At 37.7% G+C, this 26,126-nt stretch overlaps 1 protein-coding gene across 3 annotated transcripts in view; it reads left to right on the forward strand.

Annotated features, from left to right (window-relative positions):
- Nucleotides 1-26,126, forward strand: part of ZNF438 (zinc finger protein 438) — a 186,886-nt gene that overhangs the window by 45,207 nt on the left and 115,553 nt on the right. For 2 of the 3 annotated variants that reach the window (XM_058436571.1, XM_058436572.1), the window contains exon 3: nt 1,106-1,163. The exons of the other annotated variant lie outside the window; for it this stretch is intronic. The gene's annotated coding sequence lies outside the window, so the exon portion shown is untranslated. The remainder of the gene's footprint in view (nt 1-1,105; nt 1,164-26,126) is intronic. 3 annotated transcript variants of the gene reach the window in all.

Genomic DNA, 26,126 nt, shown 5'->3' on the forward strand with positions numbered 1-26,126 from the left:
AAATCATTATTGGAATTAACTGATTTTTCTAGTTGGTACATCTCCTGATACTGACAGAAAGCTGGCAACATTTAACTGTTAGTTTTTGTTTTAATGGAGCCAACCAGATATCACTTTACTTTGATGATGTAAAAAAGATGCTTTAGAATCAGAACTAAGTGCATTTTTTTAAAAGTCATTTGATCTAGATGAAAAGTCATGCTTTAGAGAATAATATGTAAAACACTTTCTCTATCTGCTTTCATTAAATCTGTGCCTTTAAGCTAGCCATGAGCAGGGACAGCAGTATTCAGTATTTCTTCTACCTTCATTCAAGACTGGAAGAGTTAGCTGTCCCTACCTGCTCCTGCCTAAGTACACTTTTTCTGCATGGTGCCTGGATGCTGTCTTTAAGAATGAAGTATCAGTTACAATACATTTAGAAATGGGTTACTGCTAGGTGTCTTAAAGATTTAACCACATGTGAAATTGACAACTGGCTTCATTGCACATGCATCTCACACACGGCTCAATGAGATTATGGCAGAGCCTAAACGTACATATAAGTCCCAGCATATTTTAATGCTATCATTAAAAAAATCATTAGAAAATGAAAAACCCAGGACAAATGGTAAATTGGTGGGACACTGGGACAATGGCCATAAATTGGGACCGTCTCAGGCAAACTGACACACTTTACCAGACATGTGTCCTTTTAAAAATCTTCAAATCCCAAACTCTTGATTACTTTTCCTGTCAAAAAGGCTGTGCCCTGAATATGAATCACTTGTTTGTGACTGTTTACTAATTTCCACAGCATTATGCACATGGAAAAGAATGTGAAGCATTCTTCTTAGCCAGTTTTATTCATTGTGGCATTTCTTTTTTTCTGGAACATTTTCTATTTATCTTAAAACTTTTATTAAATTTTGCATGCTTTCATTTTTAAACTAAAGACATGTAATCAACGATGGAATTATTTTCTTCTACATTAGTTCTTTTGTTATCTTAATAAAAATATACAGTAATTAAAAATGAAACTTGAAAAGAAGGCACCTTTTACATATATTTGATAAAAATGGATTATCTGAATATGATTATAATAATACTTTGTATTCTGTTACAGAATTAATTAAAAGGATTTATGGTATATCTTATGACTCTACAGGAGCCTTAGGATGTAGGTAAGTGACAGGCATTTTTTTGAAGAGAGATTTCTGAAACATTAAGTAATTTGATCTCATAGGTTCCTGGCAAAGTAGACAGTGGGGCATATCTTACTTCAGCGATTACCTCTTTTCTCTTCAATATAACATTTGTAGAAATATCACATTTACATGAATCTTCATGTAACATTTCCCTAATAGCTAACAAATCATATTTTCCAGGGAATTTTAGGCTTATTTTCTATAATAATTAGAATGAGGATATTGTTTATAAGACATAGAGGTGTGGCATGTAGCAAAATTTAAAGCATTAAAAAAATAATTAAATGCAATATGGTACCCTGGGTTATACCTAGGAACTAAAGAAAGACATTAGTAGAAAAACAGGTGAAATATAAGTGATCAATTAGAAATTAATCAATGTTAATTTCTTAGTTTTGACAAATGTCCCGTGGTTATGTAAGGTGTTTTAACTTTATGGAAAACTGGGCGAAGGGTGTATAGGAGCTCTATACTATTTTTTTATCTATCTTGTAAATCTAAAATTATTTCAAAGTAAGTTTACTTGAAGCACAAAAGTCAGTTTATTGATTCAAAATGTATAGTTTAGAAGTAGATTTTCTGGACCATAGTTTAAAAAAATAAAAAAATTAATTAAAAAAATCCAGATTACATAAAAACGATTCAAGGAAATACATGGCTATAGGTTTCATTTTTCAGTTTATAGGAAGTATGCAATTTTATTTTTTTAACATTGGTGATATGGTTTGGATTTGTGTCCCTGCCCAAATCTGATGTCAAATTGTAATTTCCAATGTTGGAGGAGGGGCCTGATGGGAGGTGATTGGTCATGGGGGCGAATTTCCTTCTTGCTGTTCTTGTGATAGTGAGTGAGTTCTCATGAGATCTGGTTGTTTAAAAGTGTGTAACACCTGCCCCTTCACACTCTTCCTCTTGCTTCAGCCATGTAAGATGTGCCTGCTTCCCCTTTGCCTTCCGCCGTGGTTGAAAGTTTCCTGAGGCCTCCGGCCATGCTTCCTGTGCAACTCGAGGAACCATGAACCAATTAAACCTCTTTTCTTTATAAATTACCCAGTCTCAGATAGCTCTTTATAACAGTGCAAGAAAGGACTGATACAATGGGCGTGGTGTTTGCGGTCATCTCCTCGTACTTGGTTACAGGCTTTCTCTTTGATACTTTAAGCCACTTGTGTTCTTTGGTCCTTTTGTGTAACTTTTTCTGTTATTCCAAGCAGGCCCTTTAAATCGTTCCCAGTACACTTCTTTTTCTTTTCTTTAGTGTATTGTTTAGAGACAAAAGTCCAATAATGTGACTCAGTGGTTTGGAGTTGAGACCCCGTTAGTATAGTTTTGTTCAGTCACACTACTTGAGCTTCTAGGTCAAGTAGTAGACACGGTAGACCTATTGTTAACGAGTATGAATAAAGATGAACATAACTCTTACATATCCACTTCTGTAATTGAGCTAAAATAATACAGAATCTATTGCTGTCGGATAATAGAAATTCTCAGTTTCTAAAATGGACTCTAGCATGATAACTATTTTAAATTTCTATAAATATTAAAAGACTTATAAGAAGGAAACTTTATAGTTTGCTGAAACTCTTATATAACTTTTCATTAATAAAAGTAAAGTAGCCATGCAGGTCTTGTAGATGGTTTCCTGCTTCTGCTGCCAAATTTAATGATTTTAGTTAAATTTCATAAAGGGAAATATAAATATATTATACTTAAAGGATATAGACACTTAAAACAACAGACCTAAAATGCCTGAATAACTCTTGCAGAATAATTGTCCGGCTTGGAAATTTCTGTGTTGCTTGGTAGTCTTTAGCCAGAATTGGTGTTAACAGTCTTATGTTAATAGAATTATAGTTAATAGAATTACAATCTACTTTTTAGTTGTTTAACATGATTGTGCTAACCTTGGTCGGGAAGTTTAGAAAAAGACAGGATGGCTGGGCGTGGTGGCTGACGCCTATAATCCCAGCACTTTGGGAGGCTGAGGCTGGTGGATCATAAGGTCAGGAGATCGAGACCATCCTGGCTAACATGGAGAAACCCCGTCTCTACTAAAAATACAAAAAATTAGCCAGGTGTGGCAGCAGGCGCCTGTAGTCCTAGCTACTCGGGAGGCTGAGGCAGGAGGTGTGAACCCAGGAGGCGGAGTTCGCAGTGAGCCGAGATCGTGCCACTGCATTCCAGCCTGGGTGACAGAGCGAGACTCTGTCTCAAAAAAAAAAAAAAAGAAAAAAGATAGGATGGTTTTCTCAGGCCAAGTTTAAATTACATTGATCATGTAATAGTTCGCACAAAACAAGCAAACAAGAAAAACTTTTATTCTGTGCTAGAAGAGCATTAAAAGTGTTGTTTTTGGGGACATGCTTACCATTCAGCTGATTGTAATTTGTGGTCATCAAAGTGTAAATAAGAATAGCTAGTATATATTGAACTTTTTTTTTTGAGATGGAGTCTCACTCTGTTGCCCATGCTGGAGTGCAGTGGCGCAATCTCGGCTCGCTGCAGCCTCCGCCTCCCGGGTTCAAGTGATTCTCCTGCCTCATCTTCCTGAGCAGCTGGGATTACAGGTGCGTGCCACCATGCCCAGCTAATGTTTTTGTATTTTTAGTAGACACATGGTTTCACCATGTTGGTCAGGCTGGTCTCGAAATCCTGACCTCATGATCCACCTGCCTCAGCCTCCCAAAGTGCTGGGATTACAGGTGTGAGCCATCACACCCAGCCTGAACATTTTCTATATACCAGGCACTTTACTTACATTATCTCATATAATTTTCATAATTACCTATGAGATAGGTTGGAATTCCCTTTACAGATGAGGCTGAGAGAGAACAGCTGTCTCCAGTCTAATTCTGAGATGGGGAGGCGGACAGAACAAGTGCCTATTATGTATAGTACCTACTGTTTGTTCATGATATAAGCAGCTCCCAGGAAATGCCGTCATGTTTCCATAGACACGTAGTAAACTTCAGATTACTTCAGCTTTTCTACGTAAGAATATCTGACCACACTGGGTGACCTAGAGTGGATTCTCCTAGGGTGAGCAACCTGGAGTAAGGACTTGTGTTTCTTATCTAGCTTTGCACTGGCTCATTCTGCAGTCCCCTAACATGTCAGTTGTTGCCTGTCACCTGATTAATTGCTGAACACACACTCATTGTGTGCTTCGTTGATCACATGCCAAGAACTTTTGGCAGCTCTGGGGAACATGCTCTCCACGTGCCTCCTGGTAACTGTTGGACAACTAGAAGTTCCTAGTTGTTGTGAGAACTTTGATCCAGAAACTGCAACACATGCCAGAGACCAGGGATGGGGTAGTTGAGCAGCTGACAGGTGAAATGTAGCTATTCAGATTGTTAGTTGGTCAGGAGTCAGAAATAGAGTAGGCATGTGACTCTAAAAAGTCGTTTTTGAAGAGGATTATGATGGTTGGCTATGGACTTCATAGTTTGTAGACATAAAATAATTCTAACTTCTTTTTGAGGAAGAGTCATAAAAGTACAAAATCTCCTTTGCTATCTTCTCTTCTTTATGGTCTCTAAAAGTTGACTTTCTCAGGGCTCAGTCCTTAGCCTTCTGTATTTATTTTCCACAGGATCTCATGTGATCTCGTGTTTTAAATGCCATCTGTTCTCCCAAATTTACAATTTCTTTACTTTGGTCTCTCCCATGAGTTCTAGACTTATTTTTATTCTTTTCAATATTTCCATTTTGGAGTCTAATAAACATTTCAAACTTAGTATGTCTAAAATGTAAATCTTGAACTTTTCTCCCTGGGTAAATGATATACCCAGTTGTTCCAGGCTAAAAACTCAAAGTCATGTGTGACTTTTTCTTTCATATCCCACATCCAGTCCATTAGTAAGGCTTATATGCCTTCCTTGTAAAATGTATCCCAGATTACCCCTACCCTACTCCTCACCCTTACTGCCCTATTGTAAGTCACTGTCATAAGTCACCCAGGTGATAATATCGTCTTTTAACTGGCCTTCCTTATCTCCTCATTGTATCTCTCCAGTCAGTCCTCCATATAGGAGTAAAAGGTGTTTTTTTTTTTAATGTTAAACAGTTTCTGTCATTCCTCTGTTCAGAACCCTTCAGTGGCTACCCAGCACACACAGGATAAAACGTTGTCTCACATGTTCTAACAGGCCTGCTGACTTTATCTCCTGTCACTCACTGTCTTCCTCACTCTCCTCTAGCCACACTTGTCTTCTTGCTATTCCTTAAATACTCCCAAGTCCATTTGTAATCAGCCAACTTCCCCTGGTTCCATGATCCCACACCCCTCACTTCAACCAGTTTAGTCTGGTACCAGTGGAGGTGGATTTAGAGAGAAGAAAAGTGCGTATCCAAAACTCTCTAGCACATATAGCAGTAGAGTCACAATAAAAATATTACAGCTTTTGCATTCCTAATTTCTGTAATTTGGATTGCTTTCAAGTATAAGAAGGACTGGATTTAGAGCTACAGAAAAGTCACAGCTAGAATCAATGGGGAAAAGTTACAGAGAGATTTCTCCTCAGTTTAAAGAGTGCTACAAAGAGACCTAGACTCCCACACAATAGTAGTGGGAGACTTTAACACCCCACTGTCAATATTAGATCAATGAGACAGAAAATTAACAAGGATATCCAGGACTTGAACTCAGCTCTGGACCAAGCAGTCCAGATCTGTCAAAGATTAGAGGGTTGTAGATGCATGATGTTATTTCTGAGGCCTCTGTTCTGTTCCATTGGTCTATATATCTGTTTCGGTACCAGTACCATACTGTTTTGGTTACTGTAGCCTTTTAGTATAGTTTGAAGTCAGGTAGCGTGATGCCTCCAGCTTTGTTCTTTTTGCTTAGGATTGTCTTGGCTATGTGGGCTCTTTTTTGGTTCCATATGCAGTTTAAAGTAGTTTTATCCAATTTTGTGAAGAAAGGCAGTGGTAGCTTGATGGGGATAGCATTGAATCTATAAATTACTTTGGGCAGTATGGCCATTTTCACGATATTGGTTCTTCCTATCCATAAGCATGGAATGAAAGCCGAAATTTCTTTTTGTTCCATAAGCTGCAGGATGGATATCATGTTAGCAGGCATGAAAACAACATTAATGTCCTTGTACATCTCCGTTAGAGCTGTTGGGTGACTAGGTGCATTTTCATTGAGCAATAATATTTTGAAAGGAATCTTCTTCTCTGAACAGTGACTCTCAACAGTGGGCTTAAACTGTTCAGCAAACCATACTGTAAACAGACATGCTGTCATCCAGGCTTTGTTGTTCCATTTACAGAGTAGAGCCATTTTAGCATAATTATTCATGGCCCTAGCATAATTCTTAATGGCCTCAATGCAAATGAAACAGCCTTATATTTGAAGAAGATATCATATAAGACTTTCGTAGCTAGAGAGGGAGAGTCAATGCTTGGCTTCAAAGCTTCAAAGGAGAAGCTGACCCTCTTGCTAGGGGCTAATGCAGCTGGTCACTTGAAGTTGAAGCCAATGTTCATTTACCATTTTGAAAATAATATACACTAGAAATATGGATAAACTTCAAAAACATTATACTGAGTAAAATAAGCCAGATACAGAATACCACAACTGATTCCATTTACTGCTCTAGGTTAGTATATCGGAAGTGTGAGAAAAGACAAATTTACTGTATGGTGACAGTGGACAAGTTGTTGCATGCAGCTAAGGGTGGGTTGTGATTGATCTGGAGGCAGTACAAGGGAACTTTTTGGGATAATGGTTGTGTTCTGTATCTTGATTCTGGTGGTTATTATATGGAGATATAAATTTGTCCAAGCCCACTGAAAAGTACACTTAAAATTTATGTATTTTATTGTATGTAAACTATTATCTCAGTAACATTGCTTAAAAAAACCCTGGTACACAAATTTTGAAAGTTATTTTACTAGCAAAAGATTAACTTCTGTCTAGTGTTAGAAGACCTTTGTGTAATGCTAAAACTTAGTCACCATGAAAAATCCATTTAGATAAATCAGTGTATACAATATACATAAAAATATATGAATTAAAAGTCCTTAAATAAGGAAAGAGAGTGGATGAATTCTCAACATACTTTCTAGTCTGTGGTTTGATGTATTGGAATCCTCAGAATGAGCTGATGTACATTTCCAGTTTCTTGAATTGATGTTTGGTAGTACCCTTGACGCTAAGAAGCAGTCAGATAAAACGAAATAATTACAACCTGTTCTTGGTTCTGCTTTCTTGTTCTTAACTTCTTGAGTTGAATTTTATTTCATGTTTTTTAACTAGAAAAACTGGTTAGAAGACATACCAACATACCAATGTCCCTTAGAATCTTTTTTTTTTTTTGGAGACGGAGTCTCACTCTGTCACTCAGCCTGGAGTGCAGTGGCACAATCTCGGCGCACTGCAACCTCTGCCTCCCAAGTTCAAGCAGTTCTCTGCCTCAGCCTCTCGAGTAGCTGGGACGACAGGCGCCCACCACCATGCCCGGCTAGTTTTTGTATTTTTAATAGAAACGGGATTTCACCATATTGGCCAGGCTAGTCTTGAACTCCTGACCTTGTGATCCGCTAGCCTCAGCCTCCCAAAGTGTTGGTATTATAGGCATGAGCCACCATGCCAGACCCAGAATCTATTCCTTCTTTTAGGAATGGATGCCCTAGAGTTTAGCTAAGCACATGGCTGCCCATCTAGAAACTGTGCTTCTCTCCTTCTTTTACAGCAACATGTGGCTGTGTGACTAATGAGAGGTGAATGGTAATGTGTGTAAGATCACCTGCATTAAGCCACTTACCCTAGACTTTTTTTTTCCTTTTCTGCTGGCTGGGATGTTACACCAGTTACAGTAGCCATCTTATTTGGAAACTACTTTGGAAACCACGTGGAAGATGGCAGAGCCAGCCTGGGTCCACAAATGATCTTGTGAAACACACCTTCCCCTGTCACCCCATATTTTGGCATGAAAAAGAAGAATTTCTTTCTCACTTGAGCTACTTTTGAGTCTCTTTGTTATGGCAGAAAGTTTATACACTAATATAAAATGGAAAGCATTTCAGAGTTTTAAGTTTTTCTTTATACTGTTTGGCTATATGCTCTATATATTGGTATGGTATTCTCAATTAAAGTAGTTTTTAAAATACATATGATTACATGCCAAGAGTTCCTTTTTGATTAACTATTTAAGAGAATGTTTTGCAAATTTCCAAGTTACTTCTAAGCTTTTGGTACTAATAATAGAATGATGTTAATATATGGCATTCTGCTTTTCTAGATTTTTATGGTCGTATTTCTGGACTAGCCTATGATCAGTTTTCATAAAGCTACACAGACCTTTTTAAAGAAGTTTTCTTCATGAGATACCTAAATACCTATTATGTTGTTGAACTTTATTATTTTTTTGTCTGATTTCTCAAAGGCTTAAAGTTGTAAATCACTGATTTCTTACATTAATTTTAATTATTTATAGTTCCATAAGTTTTTATTTTGGTGTATGTGTTAATGTGTTATTTACTGTCAACATCTCAATTGAGGATTATACCTTTTATCAGAGTAATATGACTTCTTTCTTTTTTTTTTTTTCATTAAATAAAGGGTCTTGCTTTGTCACCAAGGCTGGAGTGCAGAGGCACGATCATAGCTCATTGCACCTTCCAAACTCTAGGGCTCAAGTGGGCAATCCTCCTGGCTAGCTGGGACTATAGGTGTGCCACTACACCTGGCTAATTTTTCTTTTTAATTTTTTTGTAGAGACGGGGCCTTGCTATATTGCCCAGGCTGGTCTTGAACTTCTGGCCTCAAGTGATCCTTCTGGCCTAGCCTCCCAAAGTGCTGGGATTACAGGTGTGTCCCACTGCACCCAGCCATGACTTTCTAATTTATGACTTGTGTTTTGTTTTAGCTGACATTGGTATTGCTACCTTAGTTTATATTTCTCCATAAATCTGTGCTTCCTGTTATATTTACACTTTCTTTGTCATTACTTTTAGATATGTTTCGTAAAAGTAGAACATAGTTGGATTTCATTTTTTACCCCAAAAAGAACTTTGTCTCTTAACAAATATTTAATGCATTTAAATTTGTTTCCAAATTGTTCTAATTGGTTTTTTTGATCTTCTTTTCAGCTTTTTGTTTGAAATTCTTCCTTGTTTTCATTGTGTTTTCGATTTTTTGCTGTTTTGATTTAAAGTTTTATGTTTAATTTGGTTTTCATTTTTAACTTATTGTGTATCTAGGGCTTTACAATCTAAGGATTATTTTAAAGATTTTTTTTAACTCTAAATTTATATGATGCCTATCATTAACAGTTAAGAATAGGATGGTATCTCTTGATAAATGAGAAATTTAATATGTTTTTACTTATCTGCGTCTCTGTTTTCATTAATATGGTCTAAGATTTTTAACTCAGACTGTTACTAAATTATAATTTTAAATAATTTATGCACAATTTATTTTATTAACTTTTATATGGGCATAAAGAATATGAAAACCCTAAGTTGTCACAACCTTAATTTCCACTTTTTCAAGTATTTATCAAAAGGAATCTTAAACCATCAAAATTATACTCTGATATCCTATTACTCATTATTTTCTTGATTTATTTTCATATTATATCTTTAAAAAATACTGTTTTCATTTTTTCTGTTGCCAACATTCAAACTATTTCTTTGCTCATTGGACTAGGAGAAAAGAAGTAGAAATAGTCAGATTTGAAATTAAGATACCAAATTATGTATTTGGTATTTTCTATAGCAAAGTCTAAGGTCTGGAACATGTTTAGGATTATTGGATTAATGGATTTTATGGTGATGGGTTTTATGGGGTGATTACCAGTTATTTAGTAGCTTTGTAAGCTTGTGTTCTAAGATGTCCCTGTCAATTACTGCATCACATAGCACAGTGCCTGGCACTTAGATTCTAATTAATATTTGTTCAGTGACAGAAGCTGTCCTCTGTTGCTTTCGAGTCTCTAAAACTGTTTTCCCCATCTTGAATGTGCCTAGTCATCTGACCTCTCAAATGGGCACCAACTTCATTCTCTCTATATAATAAGGGACCTTGTATGGGGCTTTCCTAGTTTTTTTCAAAACATGCTTGAGGACCATTTAGGGAAGCAGGGTCTTAGAGGACATTCAGTCTTGTGTTGGAAAGGACTGAAAGGACTTCCTTCCTTGGGGAAGGAAGAACTCTGTAGCAGTTGCTAGGGGTTAATATTATATCTTTAAGAAAACAATGCTTCACTAAGTTACTTTTAGACATAGAAAGGCTTCTCTTTAATTTTTTTTTCTTTTTTAGTGGATAATTATGTAGCTAGACTACCAAGAGGTAGGGAGTGAAGTAAAGCTGAGAACAGCCTCTCCAGGATTATCAGGTCAGGGTGAAGTTCTTGGCAAGAGACTCAATTTAGTGTGGTATTCTGGAAAGCACATGGGCTCAGGAGGCAGGAGACTTTTATTCTAGCTTTGGTTCTCTGTTCTTGTTTGTAACTGTGGCAAACCATTTAACTTTTGTGAGTCTCAGACTAGATTTATTAAATGAGGAATCTGACTAAAAGATCCTTTCTAACTTTAAAATTCTGTGTCTGACCAGCGGACCAGGGTAGAACAAGGAGGTTTCTACTCGATAGCATTTTTATTTTTAATTTCATTTTGTAAGGTCAAGGGGAATAAACCATTTATCTTACTGCTTTGAACAGGGGGATTAGAAGAAGGAATCACATGTGGCTCACATGTTTATGTTCTGACTTCATATTAGGTAAGTGACATGAGGCATGTTGCAATCAGTTGTCCCTATTGTAACACATGGAAATAATCTGGTCCTAGAATGACTCAGAAGAATGTTTGTTGTTGTTGTTGCTTGTTCTGTTTTTGTTTTCTTGAAACAAGATTTTACTCCATCACCCAGGCTAGAGTGCAATAGCTTGATGATAGCTTACTGCAGCCTTGAACTCCCAGGCTAAAGCGATCCTCCCACCTCAGTCCCCTGAGTAGCTGGGACTTCAGGCGCGCATCGCCTGCCTCAGCTAATTTTTTTATAGAGACAGGGTCTCCCTGTCTTACATAGGCTGGTCTCAAACTCTTGGTCTCAAGCAATCCTCCTGCCTTGGCCTCCCAAAATGTTGGGATTACAGGCCTGAGCACCTGCACCTAGCCGAGAATGTTAAATCACCATTTTTTCCTTGGAGAAAACTTGACAGAACTATTTATCTAGATTCCCAGAAGGTTATCACCTTTCCCACTGGAATATGCGTGTGTCTCAAAATTGAGGATACTGGGAGGTAGGCCTGTTGTATGCTACCAATCAACCATAAGGCTGTGGGTCACACTGAACATCTTTCATTGAACTCCTGAGTGGTGAAACGGCTGATAGCACTAAAGTTGTGTTTCACAAGGGCAGTAACAGGATGCTGCCCTAGCTGGCTATCTGTTGTAAATTGAGATGGGCATGGTCACACGCAGGGTGGGCAGAGAGAGTTTTCAAATAATGAACATGTCACAGTTGTGAAAGAGCTGGGAATGAGTGCAGACTGAATAAAATATATGCAGCAAAGGGTGACTCTTTTTGAAGAAAGTCTTTGTTCTGCCCGGATTCTGGAGGAGGAGCCACCAGAACAGCACAGAAAAGACTGGACAGTGGGCTTTGGTTGCTTTTCTTCTCTGTAGTCATCACATTGAGGACTAAAAAATAGTTGAAAAGTTTTATTTCCCTCTCTATCAAGAGCTTCCGGGGGTGGGAGAGAGTTGTTTCATTTCAGAAATGTGTTTTGTTTTAGTAAATACATATCATGAATTGAATAAATGCAAATAAAATTCAAAATAAATTAGAAACTTAAATTAAAAAATGTACGTGATAGGCTTTTAAGTGCCACTGTATGGTAGGCTCTGGTAGGGATGCAGAGAGCAACATTCAGTAAAGTCTGCCCTCAGGAACTTGGGTGAGGCCAACAGATAAATGGCTAATATTTATTATGTTTCATTCAGTTTTTGTGGAGCATGTACTCTATGCAAGGCAACAGGACTTAAAAGTAAGGCAGAGAAGATTGAGTCTCTGTTTTCAAGGCATTTATAGTCCTGAGGGATATGAGTAAATAGGTAACTAGAGTGCCAGGTACATGAGGGCATACAGGGGAGAATAATAGAATGTGTGGGATTGACTGTGTTCTGAGATTAGAGTGAGACAGCCCCAATGTGCCTATACTTTTCAGATTTCTAGAGTCTTTAAGTCTTCTAGAACTACAGCGTTAACTACTGGAGGAAACATTATTGTATGTTTTTGTAGGTATAGCTGCTTTATATTAATGAGTCCATAGCTGAGCATCTGGAAGGAAAAAAAAATGTTGATGCCTGTGCTTTCTGTATTCAGCTGATGATGAAGATGATGATGATCGAATTGCCCTCTACTAGCTACAAATTATATCTAGAATTTTAAATTTGAAATTAAAGGGAGACACCTTTTGATCAAACATTGTTCCCTATTAAGTTACAGTAAAAGTCTTTCCTGAACTTTAAATCTATTAAAAAGAGATTGCATGGCCTCCCATAATCATTGAATCCCATGGCTCTTTGAGGTAGGGATTTCGTATTCAGCCCAGTGCCCTCCTATTCAAGTACCAGGCTGCTTTCTCTCTGTCATTATTGAAGTGTTGGTCATTTTGGATAACAGTAGAGGCCTGTAATTTATTTTAAGCTGGATTTGTAAATTGAAGGGGCCCAGGCTGAGTCTGGCCCATGGTGCATGTGGCTTACCTCCATGCCTGAGCCACAAAAGGCCCACTATTTGCTGTTTTTAGGGATTTAATAAGAGCTTTTGTGACATAGTTTATACACACTTTATTGGCTAAAATCTAGATGATCTAAAGGAAAAAAGAATAGGTTGCAAAAGTCAAGTTATGGCTGTGAACTAGAAGGAAAGTTAAAAATATAAAAACTGTCACAAATGGTACAAACAAGAATTAGAAATTAGCAAGAGCATAGAACCAGAGGTTTTTTAATTATAGCACTCCTTAAGACATTTTAAATTGTTATAATAATTTTAAATAGGTAAATTTTGGTCTTAAAAAGAATCAAGGGGCCAGGCGCGGTGGCTCACGCTTGTAATCCCAGCACTTTGGGAGGCCAAGGCAGGTGGATCACAAGGTAAGGAGATTGAGACCATCCTGGCTAATAAGGTGAAACCCCGTATCTACTAAAAATACAAAAAATTAGCCAGGCGTGGTGGCGGGCGCCTATAGTCCCAGCTACTCGGGAGACTGAAGCAGGAGAATGGTGTGAACCTGGGAGGCAGAGCTTGCAGTGAGCCAAGATTGTGCCACTGCACTCCAGCCTGGGCGACAGAGCAAGACTCCATCTCAAAAAAAAAAAAAAAAAAAAAGAATCAAGGGCTCTACTTTCTGTGTGTAGTTTATTAAATGTAAACGCATACAAAATTTAAGGGGAAAAGGTAATCTTTTTATGTGGAACTGTTTTGATTTATGTCTTCCGAGACTTTGAAAGCCTCTTTGCACCTTGATTAAATACACTGAGTCATTTTAAAACCTAGTAAAATTGTTGGGGGATGGCATAAGCAGATATTTTTAATATAGCAATGAGGAATATCATAAAGAAGATTATTAAAGCAGTTTGTAACATAATCCTTGAATAGTATTACTAAATAAAGGAAATGAGGTTTTAGAAATTTGAACACGTTAACTACAAAAAAAGTAAACTTTTGTTCATGTAATACTGAAATCAACTATGGAATTGAAGAAACTATGATTTTTCTTTTTAAAATAAAATTATTTACAGAGGAAATACTTTGTTAAAAAACAAAAGGCATTTATATCAGGCTAAAATTCCATTTGACTACCACCCTTCTGTCTCCCCAGAGATCATCCTTTTGCTATTTATTCTTCCAAATTGTCTTCTAAATATTTTTATGCATATATATGTATACATACCACAGATGTATATGTTTTTTTGTTGATGTTTAAACACAGAATGTTGATTGCTGGTTCACTTTAAATATGGCCTTCCATTGTTATGTTTTATTTTTAATACTTCTGCAGTATTACTAATAGCAGCTGACACTTACTGCGTAGTTACTATGGGCTAGGCGGGATGCTTAGCATTTTTCATATAATTTAGCCTTATCTTCGTAATAACCTGCAGAAGTAAAACAGTTTATTTTATATGAATAAAATTCTACCTTTAGTATACCTTTCATTTACAGTAAATTACTAATGCCAGTAGTTTAGCATTCTTTAATAAGATTTCAATACCAAAACATTTGGAATTATTTTTTAAAATTGGTAAGACTGTAACTGCCAGTTCTGTTACATTTTTTATTCTTGTGCAGTTGGCCGTTACCAAGTCCCCGGAGTCAGGTGTCTGCTTGCTTGCTAAACCAGAAAGCTGGAGATATGAGGGTGATTCTTGCTCAACTTTTAGGAATGAAGTGGTAGTATGTGTCCTATTTGACTGATTTTAAATGAGGAACAGACAACCCCAGACATTTCCTCACTAGTTAATGGTTTGAAAATCCTGTGCCTGTGATGATGTCCATTTTGGGGACAGTTATGGGATACAAGACTTGGATTGAAGGTGGTTCCCTTTCGAAAGAAGTCTTTCATTGTGCCCTTGGTCATACTGGTATGAAGAAATAAAGGCTGCTGCAATAGGAGCTCCAAGAATTTTTATGGGAATTGGTAGAAAGGGGTATTGGGTAGGTTGAGAGAAAAAAAAGGTTGTGCCTATGTATACGCTGATTTTGGAGTTTGGATGAGGATATTTTCCACATTTCATGTCAAAATAAAGAGCTGTTAGTGAATGGGATAGCTCTCAGAAAGTTTTAAGTCTCAGCTCTGCTGCTTAACTAGCTGTGTGACTTTGAACAGCTCCATGACACTGTTTTAATCAAATAATAATATTCACTTCATACAGCTGTAGGGTCAAAGTTACATAAAGTACGTTAGACATTGCTAAGTGTTTTATAAATGTGCTAGTATTAGGTGGTGTTCTTACTGTTTTCATTAACATAACTGTTGTCAAAATCTACAGTTCACCTCTATACCAAAGACTTAACCTACTTGCTTCTATCCTTTATTACTTGAGAAAGGTTACTATATTAGGGTTCTGTTATTTTCAGAATGGTAAAAGAGGACCTGTCACCTCTTTTAACATTTAACAAATATTGAAGGCCTAATATATGTGTGTGTATATGTGTGTGTGTGTGTGTGTGTGTGTGTGTGTGTGTATCAGCCAGCATTTCTTCTGGATGAATGCTAGTAAAGAAAGGATCATTTATATTAATAGTAACTCTGGAGGAGAGAAGAAGGTCCCAGTAAATATAATTTGCCAGAGGTCTCAGTAAATATCATTTCATTGTCATCATTAGTCTTCATAGGCTTTTTAAAATCTTTTTTGTCTTCAAGATTTAAAAAAGCATTAATTATTAATATCTGTCCATTTATGCAAGTATTTGTAAATAAATGAATTTGTAAATGGTTATGATGAGACACTGAAAAAAAAAACAGTAAAAGCTTACCTTGCTTTGGTTTGGTTTTGGTTTTGGTTATAATAGCTTTGAAGTCACAAATAGAGTGACTCCTCAATGGGAGTATGAGGTTTTTATGTTTAATAGGATGGAACATGGGTTAAAAATGTTAAGAAGTGCTCATTTCCAGAGTAAGCTCTCATTTTCAGCTGAGGAGACTGAGCTCCACTGAGCTTGCATTTGGTATACTTCGGGGTCCACATTCTAATGGGGAACTGATTCTTGCTGGAAACCCAATCAAAAGTCTGGTTTATCCTGGGTTTGTTTAAAATTTTCCTTCCCACTGTTCTGTTATATTTTCCTAATATAAGTGTTATAGCAATTTAGAATTCATGGAAAGAATGAGCACCTTTAGCTTCTTACAGTGTCATGAGACTGCATATTTGTGATTCAGTGTTCAAGAAATTAAACATCAGTTGTTTAACGCAACTAGGAAGTCTACAGTTTAATCTCATTTACTGTTATTTAGTGATATGCCATTTAGTATATGAAAACACTGTGGGTATAGGCTGTTCCTTGAAGCAGACTATGTGTGCTTTGGAGGGGGCACTTTGCCAAGGGAAAAAATCTTTTGGTTTTTTTGTTCCCTCTTCTGGAGGGTTCTGAAAATCTGTCCTTTTGACTTTTATTGGCAGTTGTCATCGTCATCATCTCCATATTCTTTTATTTTTTTGACTTACTCTGTGGCAAACCATCTCTAGCCTGAAGTTATACCAATGAAAAAAAAATCTTATTTCAAAGTGACCCATGAAATTCCATTCCATATTTAAAATGTGTCACATTGGAAATGCCACTTTTTTCTCCATTGTATTTTTGTTACCCTAACCCATGCCCTCACCATCTAAGGACTGTGTGTATTTTTAAAATTAATAGCTCTCGTACTCACTGGTTTGTGGAAACTGAGCATTTCCCCTTTACCCAGAAGCAGTTGTGGTAAGTGTCTTGTTTTCTTCAGATCCCAACCACGAGTCTCTAAAGGTATCTAAGATCTGTATGGTCACATCTGCTTTTCCAAGTAACAGCTAGAAATATTTTACCTTGCCTTCACTATAGCTAGACTATAATAACGTTTACAATCAGAGGCCAGGCGTGGTGGCTCACGCCTGTAATCCCAGCACTTTGGGAGGGCTAGGTGGGCGGATAACCTGAGGTCAGGAGTTTGAGCCAGCCTGACCAACATGGAGAAACCCTGTCTCTACTAAAAATACAAAATTAGCCAGGTGTGGTGGTGCATGTTTGTAATCCCAGCTTCTCAGGAGGCTGAGGCAGGAGAATCGCTTGAACCCGGGAGGTGGAGGTGGTGGTGAGCTGAGATCGCGCCATTGCACTCCAGCCTGGGCAACAAGAGTGAAACTCTGTCTCAAAAAATAAAAAAAAATTTACAATCAGTTAAATTCTGTAAGCTTCTGGCTTAGAATATTGAAGAAACTTTTACATAGAGTAGATAAAGGATGGAGTAGGAATTTCTGATTTGATTGTGTGTTATTGTGGAAAGAATGCTTTCCCTACAGACTGACTAGGAACAAGATGTTTAAATGTAAGCCAGGGTGGAGACCTGTTTGGTCAGCTTTATAGGAGCCACGTTTCCCTACTTAGGATGAGTTTGCCAACTATCCCATCAACCTACCGCTGCCTGATCCTTCAAGTGTCTTTGGAATTTTTACTTAGGGCACTGTTGGGTAAGGCAGTGATATAGTACATATGTAGCAATTAGGCTAGAGGCTGTTTTGTGGAGCAGCATGATTTTATCATGCCGTTATAAATTCATGCTGTGCTCTGTGTGTATATATATATATAAAATGTCTTTTTTCCCCTTTTTCTCCATCCCTCGCTGCTCTTGGCTTGTATATTCACATAACTGGGCAGCAGCAGGACTTCATTTATCACAGGCGGTGGGAGGGGGTACAGAGATATGAAAGGGTTACTGTTCACATTTCCTGTGTAGTTCCTTCTGATCTTACTGAGTTGTAATTCCTTTCTTGACGTTAAACATTCCCAGGCTCCAGTAACCTTCTGGCCTGCTTGCACTGGCCAAGTGTGTCCCAGGTGATCTTGTAGGCGAACCTCCTGTTTTTAAGACAAGAAATCGCTCCTTCCTTCATGAGATAGGCTAAATATTCATTCCTTTGCAGTCCCAGAAGAAATCCTTTAATTTAAAACAACAAGAGTGGTAACATATTAGTTTTAAAATTAAAATTTAGCAGCCATATTTGTTGTCAGGTTAATTTTGTAGATTTTTGAATCTATTCATTCGTAGTTTAGTGAGTTTCTGGTGGAATGAAGCCCTATTGATATATTAAAGATTACATCTTTTCTTCTTAAAACACACTTTAAAAATGGGTTTTAATTCTAAAAGGATAAATTTTGGCCCTACCATCTTACTTTTAGCCTACTTATCAGTAGATCATTTTAAGTTGCCTCAGATGCAAAGCAGCTTAGCTGAAACTGCAATATTTCTGCTTTTCTTTATTAGTCAGCTGTTAGAAGTTTATAGTTGGCTGGGCGCGGTGGCTCACGCTTGTAATCCCAGCACTTTGGGAGGCCGAGGCGGGCGGATCACGAGGTCAGGAGATCGAGACCACGGTGAAACCCCGTCTCTACTAAAAAAGACAAAAAATTAGCCAGGCATGGTGGCAGGCGCCTGTAGTCCCAGCTACTCGGAGAGGCTGAGGCAGGAGAATGGCGTGAACCTGGGAGGCGGAGCTTGCAGTGAGCCGAGATTGCGCCACTGCACTCCAGCCTGGGCGACAGAGCGAGACTCCGTCTCAAAAAAAAAAAAAGAAGTTTATAGTTGAGTGTTGGAGAGATACTTATTTCCTTTTTCTCTGGTTTTAAAAGTATATACCGGCTCTTCTTTTCCCCACAGTTTAAAGTATATAAATTTTTGTGGTTGGCAAATAGGCTTTCTATTTTTGCCTTTTCCTTAAAGTTTTAGAAGAAAATATTATGCCGTGAAACATAAGAATGGGTCAGCAGCTAGTTTACAGGGAAAAGGAGTACTTTTGCCAATGCTGCCTTAATCTCAGGTAAAGAGCTTTTGTTTGGACAAGGCTCCAAGGGTAAGTTTATTCTTACTGCTTATAGCACATCTCTGTGTCCTCAGTCAACAACTTGGGAACCTAGGGACTTGGGGACTGAAATGAAACAGTATCTCTTTGAAAGCGTTTCTAGGATAATTTTAAGTTTGCTAGTGTTTAGGCAAAGTAAACTATCTGCATTGCTCTAAGCAGTGAGATAAAATATTTTTAGTGCACCTTAACTGTCTGGAATACAGTTTTACAGGGGGGTGGGTAGATGAATTTTTGGATTAAATCTGTTTAAATCTGCTTTAGAGAGCCAACATGAATTGCTGATATTAATCATTTACCTTTAGTTCCCCAGTACCTAATACAGAGCCTGTCACACAATAGCTTTTCTTTCTTTCTTTTTTTTTTTTTTTTTTGAGATGGAGTCTTGCTCTGTTGCCCAGGCTGGAGTGCAGTGGCGCAATCTCAGCTCACTGCAAACTCCACTTCCCAGGTTCAAGCGATCTCCTGCCTCAGCCTCCTGAGTGGCTGGGACTACAGGTGCATGCCACCACGCCTGGCTAATTTTTTGTATTTTTAGTAGAGATGAGGTTTTACTGTGTTAGCCAGGATGGTCTTGAGCTCCTGACCTCATGATCCACCCACCTCAGCCTTCCAAAGTGCTGGGATTACAAGCATGAGCCACTGTGCCCAGCCCCTTGATTCTTTTTAAGACCAAAAGTTTGCCTATTTAAAATCTTGTTTTTCTTTTTTTGAAACAGGAGCTCACTCTGTCACCCAGATCGTAGTACAGTGGCATGATCATAGCTCACTGTAGCCTCAAACTCCTGGGCTCAAGTGCTCCTCCCACCTCAGCCTCCTAAGTACCTGAGATTACAGGCAAATGCCACCAAACCCTACTTATTTTTTCATTTTGTAGAGACAGGGTCTCGCTATATTGCCCAGGCTTGTCTAGAACTCCTGTCCTCAAGTGATCCTCCCACCTTGGCCTCCAAAGTGCTGGGTAATTTTAGGCAGTGGGTTTTCAATAATGGTTTGTTGAATGAATGAATGAGACTGCCAGATTACTCTTGTAGATTCTATTTTTTTTTTTACAGTATTGCTAATAGTAAAGAGTGATGCATTTAGTACGTACATCTTTGTATTTTTAAAAATCATTTCAACTTTTATTTTAGATTCAGGGGGTACATGTGCCACAAGATTTGTTACATGGGTATATTGTGTGATGCTAAGGTTTGGGTTATGGATGATCCTGTCACCTAGGTACTGAGCATAGTACCCAATAGTTACTTTTTCAACTCTTGCCTCCCTCCTCCCTCTCTCCTTTCTCTAGTAGTCCCCAGTGTCCATTGCTGCCATCTTTGTGTCCATGTGTACCTAATGTTTCACTCCCACTTATAAGTGAGGACATGCAGTACTTAATTTTCTGTTCCTGAGTTAATTCACTTAGGATAATGGCCTCCAGCTGTATCCATGTTGCTGCCAAGGACATGATTTTATTTTTTATGGCTGCATAGTATTCCATGATGTATATATACCACGTTTTCTTTGATGGACATCTTGGTTGATTCCATGTCTTTGCTATTGTGCATAGTGCTGTCATGAACATAGGAGTTCATGTGTCTTGTTTGTAGAACGATTTATTTTCCTTTAGGAAATGGGATTGCTGGTTGGATGGTAGTTCTGTTTTTAAGTTCTTTGAGAACTCTCCAAACTGCTGTCCACAGTGGCTGAGCTAATTTACATTCCCACCAGCAGTGTATAAGAATTCCCTTTTCTCTGCAGCCTCACCAGCATATTATTTTTTGACTTTTTAATAATAGCTATTCTGGCTAGCGTGAGATGGTATCTCATTTTGGTTTTGATTTGCATTTCTCTGATGATCAGTGATGTTGAGCATTTTTTCATATATCTGTTGGCTGCTTTTATGTATTCTTTTGAGAAGTGTTTGTTCATGTCCTTTGCCCACTTTTTAACGAGATTATTTTCTTGTTGAATTGCTTAAGTTCCTTATAGATTCTGGATATTAGACCTTTGTTGGATGCATAGTTTTTGAATATTTTCTCCCAATCTGTAAGGTCTGTTTATGCTGTTGATAGTTTCTTTTGCTATGCAAAAGCTCTTTAGTTTAATTAGGTCTCACTTGTCAATTTTTTTGTTGCAATTGAGGTCTTAAGTACAAATTCCTTGCCAAGGCCAGTGTCCAGAATGGTATTTCCTAGGTTTTTTTCTCAGATTTTTATAGTTTGAGGTCATTGTTCCATATGTGTGTGACTGTGTGCATGTCTACATCCTTCCTATTAATCTGTAATGGTAGGTCCTGTTCAAAGTCATTGAACAGTTAATTTCCTCACAACATTCTGTGCCCAGGTCCTTAGGTGATCTATACCTGGCTGACCTATCCGTGACACTGCTTGGTCATAGAAAAAAAGATTACATTTAGTTATCGATTAAAGATAATCTGTTAACATTTCCTGAACACTTCTATTTTCCCCCAAGAAAATACTAATGTCCGTCAGTCAACAAATACTTGCAGAATGCTAGTGTAAACAGCATTGTGCCTGGTATTGTGGGCTTTCCAGAGATGTGCACCACCTTGTTTCTGCCATCTGAAGTGTCCTAGACTTCTCAACGAAGAGGCTATGGACACTAATCAAGTTAAACAGCAACCTAAAATATGTTAAATATAGTTATGAGCTAAGTGAGAGGCATGGACAAGAATCAGGTAGCTTAGAGGAAGGAAAAATCATTTTTACTTGAATTAGAGAGTGATCAAAGATTTAATGGAAGCTTGAATAGGGCATTAAACAAATAGTTGGGGTTTGAGTATAAAAGAGTAAGGCTATCTGACATTTATAAGTAAGGGTGACAGTTATCACACTTCCTGTGCCTAGCAGCAATGAAGAAACAACTAAAAAAAAAATGCTGAAGTGTATGGTGGAAACTTTTCTTCATCAGTGACTTATTTGTTCCTTATTTTCTCCTAAAGTAGAATTTCAGAAAAGCTTCCACCTAGGACATACAGCAGCTATTTCAGCTACTATAAGGATCACTTTAGTAGGAAATCCTCCCAGACTTTTCACCAAAGTAAAATTTCAGCAGGAAGACAGGAATAAGACACATTGAAAAGTTATTGTTCATGACTACAGTTTGATAATAAAGGCTTGATTCAGTCTTATTGGCAATTTTTTTTTTTTTTTTTTTTGAGATGGAGTCTCACTGTGTCACCCAGGCTGGAGTGCAGTGCTGCGAACTGCAACCTCTGCTGCCCGGGTTCAAGGGATTCTCCTGCCTCAGCCTCCCGATTAGCTGGGATTACAGGTGCCTGCCACCATACCCGGCTAATTTTTGTAGTTTTTAGTAGAGACGGGGTTTTACCATCTTGGCCAGGCTGGTCTTGAACTCCTGAACTCCTGACCTTGTGATCCACTCGCTTTGGCCTCCCAAGGTGCTGGGATTACAGGTGTGAGCCACAGGGCCTGGCCTCATTGGCATATATACTAGTGCTCATTGCTAGTTATATCTTGGTTTGAATCCTAACATATAAGGAGATATTTCTAAGTTCACTATTTTTTTACACGTAGATAGGTGGCTATCGATACTTGACACTATAGATAAATATCATAATTTGATAGGAGTTTCTATAGATAAATATCATAATTTGATAGGAGTTTCTATTAACCTCTTAAAGTTTCTTTTTTTTTTTTTTTTTTTTGTGATGGAGTTTCACTCTTGTCGCCCAGGCTGGAGTGCAGTGACACGATCTCAGTTCACTTCAACCTCCGCCTCCCGGGTTCAAGCAATTCTCCTGCCTCAGCCTCCTGAGTAGCTGGGATTACAGACGCCCGCCACCATGCCCAGCTAATTTTTGTATTTTTGGTAGAGACAGGGTTTCACTATGTTGGCCAGGCTGGTCTCAAACTCCTGACTTCAGGTGATCTGCCCACCTTGGCCTCCCAAAGTGCTGGGATTACAGGTGTGAGCCACTGGGCCCGGCCAACCTCTTAAAGTTTCTTTCACAATAAAGCATGTACTAATATCACAAACTATTTTAGTCTTATTTTTTGTTTTGTAAAGCAGATTTTAAAATGAATAGAATTTATATTGAGACCCTTTGATTATATATACTTATTAAAAGCAAACCCATTAGTGCATTTTAGAGTCAAACATCTGTCTACTTGTATTCTTTTCTTATATAGCTAAAGGAAAAATAATGCCGCACAGAAACGAAACCAGTTTTTCTAAAACAGTAAAGATAGAATCTTGAGACAGTCTGCTCACTTTAATTTTTATTTTATATTTTGGTCTTTTGGCCAGTAGCAAATTGATGTGACCTTGTGCGTGTTTCTCTGAATATCCACAGTTGTTCAACTGTATGAATTGCTGCCAGTGTGACAATGAGCCGGAAGCTATATCCAACTTGCTTCTCACACTGTATTTTTGTAAAGACCTAGATTCTTTCAAGATATTACTAAGTGATCCATGATTAAAGGTTTCGATGGTTTGCTAATTTTAGGAAAGGTGGGAGCAATCACAATGTATATTACATAGTGTATATTGGTATTTTATTTAACCCAGTGTTTCCCAAATGTATTTGAACTTGGGAACACCCACCCCCTGTCTTTCTTCCTTCCAAATTCCTTCCTTTCTTACTTTATTTTTTAAGAACACTTACTAAAATCTCTTATAGAACAAGTTTCAGGAATGTACACTATGAAAGTTTCATACACACATGCACATTATTTAGATATGTTGCTTATGTCTTTTTCTGTTAATTTCTAACTTTTCCGGGGCATAGGTTGGGAGGAAGAAGGAAAATGAGTAACTTACAAGTTTTACTAGTTATTCTGATGTCAAGTTTAGTGCGAAAGAGGCTGAAGCTTATATCTAAAATAAGGTTTGAGATTGATCTGAGTATTTTAAGAGTTCTTACTATCTATATCTTCTATAGCTTGTTGCTCTGTACATGCAGGAGTTGACAGAGCATAACAGAAGTTACTCTATGGGAAATAGTAAGGTGGGTTGTAGGTGAAATAAGACTTTTCCCTTTTCTAACCTTAAGAAGAAAAAGCAAATTAAAAGGCCTAAACTGATGGAGATAACCAGTACTTTACAACAGAATTTCTTATTTCAAGCTTTTGTAAGTACTAGCCTCTCTGGTAGTTGTAAACACATTTTGTTTAGAAAGTACAAAAATTTGCAAAACTTTTTTTTTTAAGAAACAGGCTTATATAAAGTAAGATAAATCTGGTAAGATAAGTTTAATATCTTTTGTCCTTTATCTTGCACATACCTGTTATTAATATACTATGCCATCATTGTCTATTTATGTGCTAAGTGAGTAACTATATATTATTTTTCTCTGTATCTTTGGCACCTAACCTTGCACTGTGCCTGGCACGTAGTAGGCATTCAGTAAATGTTTGTTGATGTGAGTGTGGGAGATGGGAAAATTTAATTTTACAGTCAATCCTAGGGGAATACGTTAATGGTTGGAATCTTAAAAGGATTATGTTCTTTTGAAAACATCTTTAAAATATAGCCTATTTTATTTTTGTATTTATATCTATCTTGTCTTAAGAAAGTATTTAGGGTGGTATTAACAAGTATACCTAGTAGTACAGTGGGATCAAATAAAATTTAAAATAAATGGGTAAAAGAACAAAATTGGAGGATTTATACATCCCCATTTCGAAACTCAATCTAAAGTGACAGTATTCAAGACAACGTGGCCGTGGCATAGGATAAGCATATAAATCAATGGAGAGGAATTGAGAGTCCAGAAATAAACATTTACATTTTTGGTCCATTGATTTTTGAAAGAGCTGCTAAGACAATTAAAGAGAGAAAGGATTATTTTTTCAACAAATAGTGCTGGAAAAATTGGATATCATATACAAAAATTAACTTCCTCACAATAACCATACACAAAAATTAGCTGACAATGAATTATGGGCCTAAATGTAACAGCTAAAATTATAAAACTTCTAAAAGAAAGCATAAAAGAAGCTTTATGAACTTGGATTAGGCAGAAGTGTTAGGTATGACACCAGAAGCATGAGCCATAAGATAAAAAATTGATAAATTTGACTTAATTAAAATTAACATTTTTATGCTACAAAAGACATTGGGAGGAAACTGAAAAGACAGGCTGCAGACTGGGAGAAAATATTTGCAAATCATGTGTGATAAAGGACTTGTATCCAAAACATGTAAAGAATTATAAGTGACTAATAAGGCAAACAACCCAACTTCTTAAAAATGAGCAAAAGAACAGAATAGACACTTCATCTGAAAAGACATGAGAATGATTAATAGCCACATGTAAGCACAGTGAGCATCATTAGTCAATAGGAAGATACACATTAAAAACACAATGAGATACCACAATGAGATTACATCCCCTAGGATGGCTGTAATAAAAAAGACAATCTATAGTGTCTAGGATGTGGAGAAACAGGAACTCTCATATTATACATTGTTGGTAGGAATGTAAATTGTTACAGCCACTTTGGAAAATAGTTTGGCTATTTCTTTTAAAGTTAAACCAACTTACCATATGTAGTAAGGTTCTCCAGAGAGACGGAACGAATCAGGTGTGTGTGTGTGTGTCTGTGAGTGTGAAGAAATTTATTTATTTATTTATTTATTTTTTGAGACGGAGTCTGGCTCTGTCGCCCAGGCTGGAGTGCAGTGGCGCGATCTTGGCTCATTGCAAGCTCCGCCTCCCGGGTTCATGCCATTCTCCTGCCTCAGCCTCCTGAGTAGCTGGGACTACGAGTAGCTGGGACTACAGGCACCTGCCAACACGCCCTGCTAATTTTTTTTTTGTGTGTGTGTGTTTTTAGTAGAGATGAGGTTTCACTGTGTTAGCCAGGATGGTCTCGATCTCCTGACCTTGTGATCTGCCCACCTCGGCCTCCCAAAGTGCTGGGATTACAGGCGTGAGCCACCGCGCCTGGTTGAAATTTATTTTAAGGAATTAATTGGCTCAGATAGAGTTGCAGTTTGAGTCCAAAGGCAGTCAGCTGGAAAACCAGAAGAGCCAATGTTGCAGATGAAGTCTGAAGGGAGTCTGCTGGGGAATTCCCTTTTGCCCAGGGAGGTCAGCCTTCTGTTCTATTCAGACCATCAACTCATTAGCTGAAGCCCCCCCATATAATGGAGGACCATCTGCCCTACTCAAAGTCTAACAATCTAAATGCAGATCTTGTCCAAAATTACTCTTGCAGAAATGTCGAGAATAATGTTTGACCAAATATCTGAGTGCTGTAGTCCAGCCAAACTGGTACGTAATTTTTAATCATTGTGCCATATAAACTCAGCAATTCCACTTCTTGGAATCTGCCGAAGAGAAATGAAAACATATGTTCACACAAAGACTTGTATGTAATTGCTCTTGGC

The sequence above is a fragment of the Hylobates moloch genome, unplaced genomic scaffold, assembly GCF_009828535.3.
Source record: "Hylobates moloch isolate HMO894 unplaced genomic scaffold, HMol_V3 SCAFFOLD_3, whole genome shotgun sequence".
Taxonomy (NCBI): Eukaryota; Metazoa; Chordata; class Mammalia; order Primates; family Hylobatidae; genus Hylobates; species Hylobates moloch.